Source organism: Mauremys reevesii, linkage group 5 (assembly GCF_016161935.1).
Source record: "Mauremys reevesii isolate NIE-2019 linkage group 5, ASM1616193v1, whole genome shotgun sequence".
Taxonomy (NCBI): domain Eukaryota; kingdom Metazoa; phylum Chordata; order Testudines; family Geoemydidae; genus Mauremys; species Mauremys reevesii.
In genome coordinates, this window is record NC_052627.1 from 119,373,791 (window position 1) to 119,390,074 (window position 16,284).

Genomic DNA, 16,284 nt, shown 5'->3' on the forward strand with positions numbered 1-16,284 from the left:
AGAAGGATAGAAACAGAAAGCTGAGCAATTGTGAGAAAGGACATCATCTTCAGGGTGCGGGTAAGGTCTCTGCTGAGCAATAAATTTAGTTTCAATGGCTTTCCCATGGTAAGCTTATGTTAACTGGCTCTGACGTAGAGGTAATGCTTATTTGAAATGACCTGGGAAACGACATATGAGAGAGAGAACTGAACCTAGTGGCACACAGTTTGCCTCTTTCTCCAGCTTGAGGTTGGAAGTTTTTCTACAAAGGCTACAGTAAATAACATCACTGAAAATGCATTAGACTTTACTGGTAATCAAGAAGGAAACTAAGAGGCAGTGTACAGAAATGTACCATTTGTGATGGGAAACTGATGACACAAAAGAAACCTGCATGAGGGCACATTCTCCGTTTTATCAGTTTTTCATTTTTTCTTGATCTTGCTTTAATCTTCTTTCTAGAGAAAAACACATGAAATAGTGTGGAGAAATGAATGATCTCATCAGAATCGGCTATTGTCCTTACACTATTACTCAGCAAAGCTGGATTATCTCTCTTTACAGATAATAGCTATTATGGAGGACCTCAATTTTGATTCTCAAGCCCTTCCTTAGAGATGATCTGAACCAAAAGTTCAGATTCAAACATCTAAACTTTGATAAAATATTGAATTGAACCTAGATTGATCTTTTCAGCTTGTGCTCATCTCTGTTTAAAAACCACTGTTTTTGTGCTGATCTCGCTACAAATTTCCCCTTAATCACTCTGCTCCCCACAGTTTCCCTATCTATAAAATGAAGACGAGAACATTTACTCGCCTCAAAAAGCACTTTGAAGTCTAGCAATAAAAAGTGCTAAGAATTATTATTATTATTAATAATAAACACATTTATAAATTGCTATGTATGCCAATGGTGCCATGTAAGCTATACCAAATGACCATTATAATCTACAATCAATTATCAGGAAAAATAACAGTGTTTAAGAAGTCTAAAAGGAGGTCTGCAGACAGTTTACGTACAACATATGTTTGATGGTAAGGGGATCTAACTGTGAGGTGGATCTGCATTGTTTTAAGCAGCATTTTATTAAGCATAGTACTAAACACACTTTTTAAACAGATCACAGATATTTTTAGAATTCATTGGAAAAATCTTCAGGAAGTTTGGCCTTTCGCAAAGATTGGGCAAGTAGTTCTATTAGCAGTTTTAAGTGTGGGGTGTGCTGCTAATGGACTTGGTAAATTCACTGCATGCACTTCCTTTTAATTTACTGAAAACTGAACATGTCATAGTCTCCTATTTAGATTAGCCAAAGTACGAAAGTGAGACAGAGAGAAGGAACAATTAGTAATGGGGAAATGTTTACAAACTTTACTGTAAAAGATGATTTGGTCCCTCTTGCATTACTGCATTCAGAATTTGTTTGATTTTTTTCTTTGTTTGCAGTTCAGAGAAAAGCCTAAAGATTTCCAGGATTTTATTATTTCCATTTCTTCAAGTACCTGGAGTATTTTCTGTCACTGATTTCAGAGTGGTAGCCGTGTTAGTCTGTATCAACAAAAACAACAAGTAGTCCTTGTGGCACCTTAGAGACTCAGGGCAGGTCCATACTCACCGCGCAGGTCGACGCGGTGAGTTCGACTTCTCCGAGTTCGAACTATCGTGTCTAATCAAGACGCGATAGTTCGAACTCCCCGCGCGCTCCGGTCGACTCCGGAACTCCACCACCGCGAACGGCGGTGGCGTAGTCGACCTTGGAGCTGCGGAGTTCGACCCCGCCGCGTCTGGACGGCTAAGTAAGTCGAACTAGGGTACTTCGAGTGTAGCTGAACTTGTGTACCCTAGTTCGACCCCCGCCCTTAGTGTAGACCAGGCCTAAGAAATTTATTTGGGCATAAGCTTTCGTGGGCTAGAACCTACTTCATCAGATGCATGGAGTGGAAAATACAGTAACAGGTATATATATATATAGTACATGAAAAGATGGGAGTTGCCTTACCAAGTGGGGGATCAGTCTAACGGGACAATTCAATTAACAGTAGAATACCAAGGGAGGAACTGGATAAATTTAAAAGAGAACTGGATAAATTCATGGTGGTTAAGTCCATAAATGGCTATTAGCCAGGATGGGTAAGGAATGGTGTCCCTAGCCTCTGTTTGTCAGAGGATGGAGATGGATGGCAGGAGAGAGATCACTTGATCATTGCCTGTTAGGTTCACTCCCTCTGGGGCACCTGGCATTGGCCACTGTCGGTAGACAGATACTGGGCTAGATGGACCTTTGGTCTGACCCGGTACGGCCGTTCTTATGAAAAATCACTTTTGTAGTGGTAATGAGGGTGGCCCATTTCAAACAGTTGACAAGAAGGTGTGAGTAACAGTAGGGGGAAATTAGTGTGGTAAAATTAGTTTTTGTAATGACCCATCCACTCCCAGTCTTTATTCAGGCCTAGTTTGATGATGTCCAGTTTGCAAATTCATTCCAGTTCTGCAGTTTCATGTTGGAGTCTGTTTTTGAAGTTTTTTTGTTGAAGAATTGCCACTTTTAAGTCTGTTATTGAGTGACCAGGGAGATTGAAGTGTTCTACTGGTTTCTGAATGTTATAATTCCTGATGTCAGAGTTCTTTTGCGTAGAGACTGTCTGGTTTGGCCAATGTATGTGGCAGAGAGGCAATGCTGGCACATAATGGCATATATCACATTGGTAGATGCGCAGGTGAACAAGCCCCTGATGGTGTGGCTGATGTGGTTAGGTCCTATGCTGGTGTCTCTTGAATAGATATGCAGACAGAGTTGGCACCAGGGTTTGTTGCAGGGTTTGTGTTTTTGTTGTGTGGTGTATAATTGCTGGTGAGTATTTGCTTCAGGATGGGGGGCTGTCTGTAGGCGAGGACTGGCCTGTCTCCCATGGTCTGTGAGAGTGAGGGATTGTCCTTCAGGATAGGTTGTAGATCCTTGATGATGCACTGGAGAGGTTTTAGTTTGGAGTGGATGCGTCATTACGAAAACTAATTTTACCATATTAATTTCCCCTACTGTTATTCACACCTTCTTGTCAACTGTTTGAAATGGGCCACTCTCATTATTACTACAAAAGTGATTTTACCTCCCTTGGTATTCTACTGTTAATTGAATTGTCTCATTAGACTGACACCCCCACCCACTTGGTAAGGCAACTCCCATCTTTTCATGTACTCTGTATGTATATATACACCTGCTACTGTATATTCCACTCCATGCAGCCGATGAAGTGGGCTGTAGCCCATGAAAGCTTATGCCCAGATAAATTGGTTAGTCTCTAAGGTGCCACAAGACCTCCTTGTTGTTTTTTTCTGTCACTGAGAATCACATAATGGAAAACAACTCTAAATGTTGTTGTAAATAACAAAAACCTTTTGATGCAAGTAAATAGCAAAAGCCAGGTTTCCTGTTTGTGAATAATTTATTTGGAATTGTCTCTTCCTGCTCATATCTCTTCTGATAACCCCTACTATGATTTTCCTGCCTTTTGTATCTTCTGAGGCAACTTCCCATGGGGAATAGGCTTAAAACTGCCCCATGCTCTTCCAAAACTGTATTTAGCAATGCTTGCTCCTGGTACCTAGCTCTCTGGGGGCAGGGACCATCTTTTTATTATGTTTATACCACACCCAGGACAATCAAGCTCTGATCCTTGATTAAATTGATTAGTGTGCCTAGACATTACTGGAATACAAATAATAACTGGAAGCTTCCAGCTTCAATTTCCCTCACTGAAGCTTTTTAAGGCAGGTTGGTGTAGGGGACTAGTAATGAGATCCAGAATCTTTCATCTCTGAACACTAGTTCAAATCCAGCCCAGGTTGATAACAGGTAGACTAAGAGATGTTGCCATGTATTGACAGGGGGCGGCTTATATGAAAAGAGTTTGGTGGTCTCAGTTCGGTTACCAGTGTTGTGATGGGGTGTACAAACCCCACACTGAGGAACAGGGTGTTCATGAGCAGCTCTGGTCACAGGCAGCTACACCCAGCCTTCGGGGTGTGCTCTCAATGGAGGTGGAGCTTAAAAGGGTGCAGAAGCAAAAGGAGACACAGCTATACCACATTAGCCTCCTAAAGTGTCAGCCAGGAATATGTGAAGTGAAGCACCTCATGTACACTGTGGGGAAAGGCTGTCTGTACCCACTGATTGACAAAGTTTAGGCACTAGCAAACTGCCCAGTACTGCTGACCAAGAAGGAAGTACAACAGTTCCTGGGCTTGGCTGGCTATTACAAGTGGTTTGTACCAGACTTTGCCACAATTGCAGACTTGGTAAAGGACAGTAGCCCCCAGAAAGGTCAAATGGACAGACGCTTGCGACAGTGCATGCAAAGACTTGAAGAACTGTCTAACCCACAAGCCTGTCCTTTTCCACCCTGACTTCTTGAAACAGTTCATCCTACAGGCAAGACACTTTGGATATGGACCTTGAGGCAGTGCTATCCCAGAACGCTGATGGCAAAGCACACCCACTCCTTTAAAAGAGTAGAAAGCTGTTCCCTCGGGAAGTAACCTACTCAACCATCAAAAAGGAAGCCCTGGGTGTGAAGTGGGTCGTAGATGAGCTACATTAATATTTACTGGGAGCCCATCCTACTAGTCAAGGACTATGCCCCTCTCCATTGGCTGAATTCCATGAAGGATACCAATGCCCGGATCTTGAGGGGCTACCTTTCCCTACAACCCTATGATTTCATGGCATTCCATCATCAAGGGAAGACACACTAGAATAAAAATTTCTTTTCTCAAGATGGAGGGGAATAGAGGGCAGATGACAGTCCTGCAGGTCTCAGATTGATGGGGAGGGGTGTGTGATGGCATGTACAAACCCCACATTAGGGAACAGGAGGTTAAAGAGCAGCTCTGGTCACAGGAGGATCCGCCCAGCCATGCCTGCTGGGCATGCTGTCAATGGAGGTGGAGCTAAAGGGCTGCAGTACAGCTGAGTCAGGGTGGTCAATGCAAGGAAGCAGATTTGTACTAACTCCTGCAGAAATCCAGAAGGTGCCCCACACCGTCCTGAAGCAGATGTCAACTCAGAGCAGCAAGCCACTGCAGAAGAGACAGAAGAATGTCTGCTTGTGAGTGGGGAGGGAACCTTCTGACCCTTTCTTGTGGGCCGTTAGCCAGGCCTTCCCAGTGCCTCTGGAGGAGCATGGACACAGTAGAAAGTAACCCAGGGAGTAGGCTGGGTGATATCCTGGTTCTGGTCACACACCTGAACTATTTGCCCAAGGGCCCTGGCTTGGAACCTAGAGGAATGGAAGGGCTGGGTTCCCTTACTGCCAACCCTGCATTTGAACCCAATAGGCACTACTGCCAGCCTTCAGTCTTAAACCCACGAGGTGCTACCATCAACCACAGGCTTGACCACTAGGTGGTATGGCTAGCCAGTGCTCTGTCCACTAGGGGAGTCATGGTCTAGGGAGATGGTCTGCCATCACCATGAGACACAAAAAACACCATCCCAATACAACTCTAATTGGTACTCCTAGAAGAGAGACAAAAGACTGAATCTACCATATAGACCAGGGGTCGGCAACCTCTGGCACGTGGCTCGCCAGGCTAAGCACTCTGGCGGGCCAGGCCAGTTTGTTTATCTGCCGCATCGGCAGGTTCAGCCGACCGCAGCTCCCGCTGGCTGCGGTTCACTGTCCCAGGCCAATGGGGGTGGCGGGAAGCCGCGGCCAGCACATCCCTTGCCTGCACCGCTCCTGCTGCCCCCATTGGCTTGGGATGGCGAACCTGCCAACGCGGCAGGTAAACAAACTGGCCCGGCCCACCAGGGTGCTTACCCTGGCGAGCTGGGTGCCAGAGGTTGCTGATTCCTGATATAGACTGAACTTTCTATCACAGAGGCGGTTCTGTCAGTTCAGATTTGATATAAATTTACGTAGCTGTATGGGGAAGCTTACACTGCCACTATTCTGTGGCTAAATGTAAGCAGTCCCCAAGACTGTTCATTTGGAGTCCTTCACAAACACTAATTTAACACAAAATGTTTTGTAATCAAATGTAAATATAATTAAAAGTGAATCATATAGGAATGGAGGGCTGGAAAGGACCTCAAGAGTTCATCTAGTCCATCCTCCTATGCTCTGGCAGGATTAAGTACAGTATACCCAGACTATTCCTGATAGATGTTTGTCTAACCTGTTTTTTAAAACCTCCAATAACAGGGATTCCACAACCTCCCTAGTAGAGGTTTGTTTCTAGTATGGTCACATCACTATTTTAACAAACTCTTACAACTGTAACTTGCTTTTTTTGGAAGAAATAATAACGTTGAAATCTAACTTTCATTCATCTCCTAGTATTTTATTTTTAATGCTACCTTTGACCCTTGTTTGTTCTGACTCACTGTCAAGAATCATTAATTGTTTCAGTCTTACTACGAACCTGGATTTTTCTGCCATCATCACCTGAATGTGAGTAAACAAGAGCTGTTCTAAAGTTCAGTGTCAGCAGCCTACTTCAGAATGGTGATCACATGATCGCACAGTCATGCATAAGAGGGGAAAGTACTTCTGCTTTGCAATGATATACAAATGAGAAACGCTGAGCATCCGGTTAATTTTCAAATGTCTATGACTAAGAATCAATTTCAGACTCACATTCCTTGCTCATAATGAAATTTCTCTGAAACTAGGATTGTTCTAGCACCGGTGGAGCCCCAGCAGTGCTAGCAACGATGAGAGAATTTCAGACATCCTGAGTGCAGAGAACACCTTGGAAAATAGTGTTCAGAACAAATAAGTTCAACTGAGAGACCAAATGCCACAATATAGAAATATATTGTCCTCTATTTTCAGATTAATGTGCAGGTGTCTATGTACATGATTAACTCTCAAGAGGTGTTAAGGGGGAATTGTGCACCCCTGTGAAGCCAAAGAAGAAAAGAGATTCCTTTGAGTCCTAAACTGAACTACAGGTTTAAGCTGTAAGTCTGTGCAGCAATTTACAGAGTGTTTTTAAAGTGGTAGGGGAAGCCCTTGGGCATGGGTACTCAAGTCTCACACAGGATCTTGTAGTGTTGGTGGAAAGACAAACACAAGATGAGGCATCAATACGCCTTGGTTCTATTTCTGGTTCTTCCACAGACTTCCTGCGTGACTTTGATGCAAGTCACTTTTCTGATGCTTCAGCTTCTCTGGCTAAAGTAGGGATAACAGCACCTACCTCCTTACCTCACAGGAGTTCAGTGAGATTAATTCCTTAACGTTTGTCAAATGCTATAGCAGTGAAAAATATAGCATGGTGGCCTTTCCTTCCAGTGTATAACAAGTGCACAGGAAAAAGTTTCCTGTGCTCCCAGGCAGGTAAACAAAGCGTCTCGTGGCCCGCCAGCGGCTTACCCTGAACAAGCTGCGAACCAAGTTTGGGAACCCCTGATCTAGACCATCCCTGACAGGTGTTTGTCTAACCTGCTCTTAAAAATTTCCAATGATGAAGATTCCAAAACCTCCCTAGGCAATTTATTCCAGTGCTTAACCACCCTGACAGATAGGAAGTTTTTCCTAATGTCCAACCTAAACTGCCCTTGCTGCAATTTAAGCCCATTGCTCCTTGTCCTATCCTCAGAGGTTAAGGAGAACAATTTTTCTCTCGCCTCCCTGTAACAACCTTTTATATATTTGAAAACTCTCTTAATTTTCTCTTTTCCACACTAGGCAAGTCCAATTTTTCCAATCTTCCCTCATAGGTCATGCTTCTTAGACCTTTAATCATTTTTGTTATTTGTCTCTAGACTTTCTCCAATTTGTCCACATCTGTCCTAAAATGTGACGCCCAGAACTGGACACAATACTTCAGTTGAGGGCTTACTAGTGTAGAGTAGAGCGGAAGAATTACTTCTACTGTCTTGCTTACAACACTCCTGCTAATACATCCCAGAATGATGTTTGCTTTTTTTGCAACAGTAGTACACTGTTGACTCATTTTAGCTTGTGGTCCACTATGACCCCCAGATCCCTTTCTGCAGTACTCCTTTCTAGGCAGCCATTTCCCATTTTGTATGTGTGCAACTGATTGTTCCTTCCTAAGCTAAGTACTTTGCATTTGTCCTTATTGAATTTCATCCTATTTACTTCAGACCATTTCTCCAGTTTGTCCAGATCATTTTAAATTTTAATCCTATCCTCCAAAGCACTTGCAACACCTCCCAGCTTGGAATCGTCAGTAGACTTTATAAGTGTGCTCTCTATGCCATTATCTAAATCATTGGTGAAGATATTGAATAGAAGCAAACCCAGAACTGATCCCTGTGGGACCCCACTCAATATGCCCTTCCAGCTTGACTGTGAACTACTGATAACTACTCTCTGGGAACGGTTTTCCAACCAGTTATGCATCCAACTTGTAGTAACTCAATTTAGGTAGTATTTCTGTAGTTTGTTTATGAGAAGGTTATGTGAGATAGTATCAAAAGACTTACTAAAGTCAAGATATACCACATCTATTGTTTCCCCCATCCACAAGGCTTGCTGCCCTGTCAAAGAAAGCTATTAGGTTGGTTTGACACAATTTGTTCTTGATAAATCCATACTGACTGTTACTTATCACCTTATTATCTCCGTTATCGTTCCGGATGCTGAAATTAAGCTGATTTATCTGTAATTCCCCTGGCTGTTCTTATTTCTCTTTTTATAGATTGGCACTATATTTGCCCTTTCCGGTCCTCTGGAATCTCTCCCGTCTTCCATGACTTTTTAAAGATAATCGCTAATGGCTCAGATATCTCCTCAGTCAGCTTGTTGAGTATTCTAGGATGTATTTCATCAGTTCCTGGTGCTTGAAGACATCTAACTTGTGTACATTTTAACTTGTTCTTTCCCTATTTTAGTCTCTGATCCTACTTCATTTTCACTGGCATTGGCTGTGTTAGATGCCCAATTGCTACTAAACGTCTTGGTGAAAACTGAAACAAAAAAGTCATTTAGCACTTCTGCCATTTCCACATTTTTTGTTATTGTTCCTCCTACCCCCTTGAGTAAAGGGCCTACCCTGCCCTTGGCTCTCCTCTTGCTTCTATAATGTATTTGTAGAATGTTTTCTGGTTATCCTTTATGTCTCTAGTTAGTTTAATTTTGTTTTGTGCCTTGACCTTTCTAATTTTGTCCCTACATATTTGTGTTATTTGTTTATATTATCCTTTGTAATTTGACCTGGTTTCCACTTTGTGTAGAACTTGGATTTGGAGAAATTGGAGAGGGTCCAGAGAAGAGCAACAAGAATGATTAAAGGTCTAGAGAACATGACCTATGAAGGAAGGCTGAAAGAATTGGGTTTGTTTAGTTTGGAAAAGAGAAGACTGAGAGGGGACATGATAGCAGTTTTCAGGTATCTAAAAGGGTGTCATAAGGAGGAGGGAGAAAACTTGTTCACCTTAACTCTAAGGATAGAACAAGAAGCAATGGGCCTAAACTGCAGCAAGGGAGGTTTAGGTTGGACATTAGGAAAAAGTTCCTAACTGTCAGGGTGGTTAAACACTGGAATAAATTGCCTAGGTAGGTTGTGGAATCTCCATCTCTGGAGATATTTAAGAGTAGGTTAGATAAATGTCTATCAGGGATGGTCTAGACAGTATTTGGTCCTGCTGTGAGGGCAGGGGACTGGACTTGATGACCTCTCAAGGTCCCTTTCAGTCCTAGAATCTATGAATCTACAAATCTTTTTTGCATTTCAAATAATTAAAGATCTCCTGTTTAAGCCAGTGGTGGCCTCTTGCCATATTTCCTATACTTCCTATGCAATGGGATAGTTTGCTCTTGTGACTTTAATAATGTCTCTGAAAAACTGCAAACACTCTTGAACTGTTCTTCCCCGTTAGACTTGCTTCCCATGGGATCTTACCTACCAACCAGGGCCGGCCTTAGTGAAAATGGTGCCCTGGGTGAACTTGTATTTTGGTGCCTCCCATTCTCTCTCCCACCATCACCCCTGTCTCCTACAGGCTCCCTGGCCTCCCCTCATCCCCTCCCGCACCTCCGCTATCACCTCCGGGCCATTACTTATATTTCATATGGAAAGTCTATAGGAAAGTCCATTCAATGGGTGTCTTCCATGATCCATTGAGTTAAGTGTCCCTTGATGAGCCACTTACTTTGACTAGTCCCTTCAAGATGTGCTGGCTAACTACCTTGTGGGCGTTACCCTAGGAACAAACATTTGAAATACAGGTATAGAGCCAATAATCATAACTTCAAATACAAAAATGATACATGTACACAAATAGCATAAACATATTGAGAAATCATAACCTTTTCATAGACATCTTACATGCCACATTTTGTACAAGGTTTGTTGTAAATATATAGCAGTAGTTGCAACAATGATTTATGTGGTCATGTTTTAATCTGATAATGTCACAATGAGTAACTGCTACAACTAGCAAATTCCTAGGCCACTGTCAGCAGAAGTGCAGAAGTAAGGGTGGCATGGTATATGGTGTATTACCTCACTTGCTTCTGTGCTGCTGCGGTGGCTTGTGGTGCCTGGTGCTTGGCTTGCGGCTCAAGGCAGGTTTTGTGCTGTCACATGGGGGCTACATCTTGCTGAGCCCACAGCCCTCCTGCAGCCCCTAGCCACTCCTGGCTCACCACAAGCATTTTGACAGGAAGTACCAAGCAGTAGTAACAACAGTAATAATACAAGCGTGTGTGTGTGCATGACAGAAAGTGTGTGTGTGTTTGAGGAGACAGATAGAGAGACAGTGTGTGACTGTGTGTTGTGGGATTGTGCGATAGAGTGTGTGTTGAGGAGTGTGAGGAGAGTGTGAGAGACAATCTGTGTTGGGGGACTGTGAGAGGCAGTGTGTATGTGGGTGTGAGCGCCAGTCTGTGTGAGAGAGACTCTGTGTGTGTGTGTGTGTGTGTGTGTGTGAGACTGTGTGTTGGGTGATTGTGTGAGAGATAGAGTGTGTGTTGTGGAGTGTGACAATCTGTGTTGGGGGACTGTGAGAGGCAGAGTCTATGTGGGTATGAAAGCCAGTCTGTGTGTGAGAGAGACAGTGTGTGTGTGTGACTGTGTGTTGTGGGATTGTGTGAGAGACAGTGTGTGTGTTGGGGACTGTGAGACTGTGTGTGTGAGAGACAATTTGCATTGGGGGACTGTAAGAGACAGAGTGTATGTGGGTGTGAGAATCTGTGTGTGTTAAGGAAGTTTGAGAGACAGTGAGTGCACTGTCACTTTAAGTCCCCCCTCCCTCCTCTCCCCCACCGCTCAGCCCGGCTCCCCCCCACCCCCCCACTCACTCCTCCTGGCCCCAGACTGAGCAGCACAGGACCACAGGCAGGGAGGGACTTGGCTCTGCTCCGGGCAGCAGGTGGTGGGCCGCGCCGCCAGTGACCGGCCCCAGCCATGCCGCTCTGACCTCCCCAGGGCTGGGGCAGAGCTGAAGCCCTCATACAGCCAGCTGAGGAGTGAGGGAGGGAGGGGCCAGGGGGTTGGGGAGAAGCCTGCTGGCCCAGCGCTGGGGAGGGGCCAGAGAAGAGATGAGCCCCTTGTGGCATCCCCCTGGCTATGGTGCCCTGGGCGTGGGCCCCGTTTACCCGGCCCTGAGTTTGCTAAAGTCTGTCTTCTTGAAATCCATTATAATTATTGTGCTGTTTTCCTTCCTACCATTCCTTAGAAACATGAACTCCACCATTTCATGATCACTTTCACCTAAGCTGCCTTCCACTTCCAAATTTTCAACCAGTTCCTTCCTAGTTGTCAAAATCAAATCTAGAACAGCCTGCCCCCTAGTAGCTTTCTCCACCTTCTGAATTAAAAAGCTGTCTCCAATACATTCCAAGAACTTGCTGGAACTTATACCAACCTAACCCCTCTTGTAGACAGCAACATGTTGGCAGGAGAGCTCTCTCTTGTCGGCATAGAGCATCTTCATTAAAGCACTACAGCAGTGCAGCTGCATCAGTGCTGATGCAGTGTTTTAAATGTAGACTTGCCCTAGGTCCCTGGCCGTTACCATGAAGTAGTCTCCAGCTCCAGACTACAAACAGCTCAATATTAACCTATCTGGATGGGACATGGGGCAGGTAGCAGCTGTCAAATATTTGGGCAGCATTACAGACAGTGCTGGTGGATGCTTGAAAGACATGGGCAATCATTTAGCAGCAGCTGGTGCCATATTTTGAGCCCTTCAGTGGCCTGTGTAGGGATCTCATGACATCAAGTTTGCTCTGAAGTTGCAGGTCGATAGAACCATAGTTATACCAACTCTATCATATGGAAGTCAAACGAAGGCACTGAGGAAGGCTGAAGAACACAGGATTGATGTTTTCAATTCTTGTTGTCTTTGTCAGCTGCTCTATATCAAGTGGCAGGATAATATCAGAAATGAGGATATTCAAAGCCAAACCCATAAACTGCCTCCATCAGCGTTGGTCTGATTTCGGCAATTTTCTTGGTATGGACATATCATTAGAATGGAAGACTAATGAATTCCAAAGGTGTGTACCTAGGAATGCCGCTACGTGGCCATTGATCACATGGGCATCAAAAGCTTTGGTGGCGCAACAAGATTGCCAGTGATAGACATAAACTGAATATAAAATCAGAGCTCCTTAAGCACCCTACCCAGAGACTGATGTGGGCGGCACTCAGTTTGTCAGGAGGCCAAGTCCCTTTGGGATTTGCCATGATGATGATCTCTGCTGAGAATCCCAATCAAGGGTGTCAGATGTGGTGGTGGTTTTTTTGCAGCGGACATTACTGATTTTGCTTGGATTTGAAGTAGATGTCATAGAAGTAAAAAGCTCTATTTTCCACATGCCATCCATTCTCCACTAAATTCAGGTGTTTACAATCAGAGCCCTTAGAATTCTTCAATAAAACTTTCTATGAACAAGATACAAAATCGAAAAGCATCAGTTTTTCAAAGGGGATGAAATATTGCAAGATTTCTTATATGTTCCTTTAATGATGCAGAGACAAGGTGAACCAGGTAGTACTTTTTATTGGATCAACTTCTCTTGGTGAGAGAGACAAGCTTTCGAGTTGGTCCAATAAAAGATATTACCTCACCCACCTCGTCTTTAATATTCTGGGACTGACACAGCTCAGCAACACCTCATAATGGTGCACTCTATGAGAAATTATTCTCTCTTATGGCTGCAAATGAGTTATCAAAAATAAAAACAGAGTGATGCATATGTGTGCTCAACAGCTCCTGTTGTTTGCTAGGAAGGAAATAAAATCATTTGTAGTTATGGATATGTTAATTTAATATGGCAAAAGGGAAACAGATAGCTGACATTTAGGTCCTGGGCTTTATCAAGGATGCTTTTCCTTTTGATGAACCTGAGAATGGTATAGTGGGACTCAGAGACAGTACAAGTTAAACACAAATGTTATGGTTAAGATGCAGTCATAAAAACACATTTGGCTGCTTGTGGGCCTGTCTTATTGTTACTAACTTTAATATCTGCTCACCCACATGCCTCAGTTCAACGTCTGTTCCACTTTTTCCCACGGTCAGTTCAGTCCTGAACACGTATGCTATGTCTTCAAGGTCTAACGAATTACAGCAATAATACAATGATTGGGATCCATAATAATACTACTTTGCACTTGTGTCTTGCCTTCCACTTGGTCTCAAAGTGCTTTGCAAACTTTAGTGTGCACAGGGAAATCTTGCAGCCCCTAGACTACCACCATGGAAGACACAAGAGATCCTTTTTCTCCTTCACCACAGTGACCATTAAGACCAGAAGAACTGAAAACCACTGAAACCAGGCTGAAAACCCACATTGTTACCCAGAAATTTTCCATTCAGTTTCAGGATACAGCACCTCTCATGGGAAAGAATTACCAGCCTAGTTCTCAGAAAATATCCCTTGAATTTAGGATGGCCCATTTGGCTTCCAGGAATGGCTTGCTGTGCAAATGACATACCTTTCTAAAAATGTGACATGTTCACACAACAGCAAGTCCCACAAGCATTGAACATTATTCAAGCCACCATTTGCAACCCTGAACCATGCGGTTCCTGGCTGGTGAAATACAGTAAAGAGTGCCTCCTCTTTCTGTTAACAGGGATTGTCAACACTTCCGTTGAAAAGAACAGTATATACCCTACCCTAACACACACAACAATCCAGCCATAACTCAACAATCATCACCTGACCCAAATGATCTTGCTAACTATTGCCTAGTGTCTGACTCCCATTTTGGGGCAAAGTAATTGAGAAGCTGGTGAAGTGCCATCTACAGCTACACTTGGCCTCTGCCAAGTTATTGGACCCTTTCTAGGAAAGCTTTAGACTGGGATACTTCACACAGATAGTGATGAGTAACATTTTCTTCTCGGGTATGGACAAGGGGCAAATATCCATACGATTATGACCAGATCTCTGCAGAATTGGATATGCGTCATGAGAGACTACAGATTCACCTTTAAGACTTGGCAGAGGTAAGCAGCAGAGTGTTGAGAAATGCTCTGATCCTTTCTCTGGATCAGAGCATTTCTCAACACTCTTCTCACCTGAACAGTTCTGCAAGGATTGATCTGGTTCCCAAGTATTTATGTAAAAACTGGGGTAGAGACTTTGATTTGTCTTTGTATATGGAAGAAAATAAGATGTGGAGGAACAGGGCTCTTTATTCCTGATGAACATTCTAGAGTTTTTTTCTCTAATTTAATACCTTTTTGGAATAAAACTAAGCATGAGGTTTTTGTTGTGTTGAGTAAATCCTATTAAAATGGTTACAATTCTTAAGCCGTAGTACTTGAAAGAAATGCTTCAGACTTTGCTGCTTATATGATTTATTGAACATATTTCACAAAGCATTGATGGAGGAGTAGTGTTCGTTAGTTAACTAGAGTTATCTCCCAGGTCACATGTGGTTTCTCAATTCCTACAGTATTATTCATGAACATAAATGAAATGCAATTTTGTATACCATGGTGTCCTAACCCGAATTCAGGCTGCTGAGTATAGAGAGGTTAATACCAAAAAGTTTACGGAGGCCAGCATACCTTAACAAAACTTCTCAAGCCTGACCCTGTTGGCTTGACTAGCCCCATTTTCAGATATTATTAAGTAAACTCTCAGAGCTTAGCATCTGGCAAAGAAGCATGTTGCTATTATTTACCCTGTCCTCTTATCCCTGGTTGTTCTTTTCTGATTTTTGAAAACCCCGATTTTTCCGCTAGTCAGAATTGGTAAAGGCCTTCTGAACTATGTGAAGTTACGTATATACAACTGTTTCATATATTTGAGTTTCCTGCCACAGACTTTTTGTTTGCTTTTTATAGCTCAAGCATTACCTCTTCTCAGTTGAAGACCCCTTTGTAAAAAGTTCGGGTTCGAAACATGTGCAACATTCGTTTTGATTACCGTGATTATTACATTCTGCCTTGGGCAAATCATTTCACCTCTCTGTACCACAGTTTTCCATCATAAAATGGGGTAATAATGCTTACTTACTTTTGTAAAGTGCTGACAAGTGCTGTTACTGCTACCAGTTATTCATTTGTATTGTTTTCTGACTTCCCACTCCCCGCTACCACCCACTCCCTTCTGGAATCATACTCTTTGCCGTCCACTGACATGGCACTTCTGAAAATCAATAATGCTCAAAACACACTTCTCTTTTCAAGCCAAATCAACCATTTGGGTACTCACACCACAGCAAGAGTGAACTTCCACACTGAACTTCCTTTGGGTTTACAGGAAACATACCATTTTGAAACTTTTTGGGGGTTGCCCACAAAAGTGAGCAATGAACTGAGGCCTGTGGTCATTATTTGTCACATTCACAGCTGTTTTTGCAAGCTGAGACACTTCTTGGACAGTTCACAGGAACTGAAAGATGGCAGGAAGATTCTGTTTCATTTTCTAAAAATGTTGGGCTGGTCAATAGCCATCCACATGGTTTAAAATGACAGATAAAACATCTTCCTGGAATAGAATGTATTTCACCCAGTAAGTCAGAGTGTGTATAATCTTGTTAAACATGAACTAACAGCATGTCTAAATATTTCAGTCAACCTGCAGAAAAACCAGCATCTCCTCTGAGTAGACACAAAGAAACTATGATGTGCACACTCCTTACAAAAACTTCAATAGTCGTATTATGCCTGATTCTGCAACTATGTGTAAGGATGATAGTGCATCTCATTGACTTTAATGGGAGTTGCATGTGATGCAGTTACAGAACAGGACCCATTCAAGACCCATTCTCACAGAAACTAGTAACTATAATTGTCACAGGTTCCCACTGAATTCCCCCTCTTGGCTATTCACTAAACTCTGTGAGGGAACTAAGCTG

The 16,284-nt window shown here is 43.2% G+C and overlaps 1 long non-coding RNA gene across 3 annotated transcripts in view; it reads right to left on the minus strand.

Annotated features, from left to right (window-relative positions):
* Nucleotides 1–271: 271 nt before the first annotated feature.
* The window catches only part of LOC120405785, a 38,754-nt gene continuing 22,741 nt past the window's right edge, over nt 272–16,284 (minus strand). For all 3 annotated transcript variants that reach the window (XR_005598872.1, XR_005598873.1, XR_005598869.1), the window contains one exon: nt 272–440. This is a non-coding gene — a long non-coding RNA (uncharacterized LOC120405785). The remainder of the gene's footprint in view (nt 441–16,284) is intronic.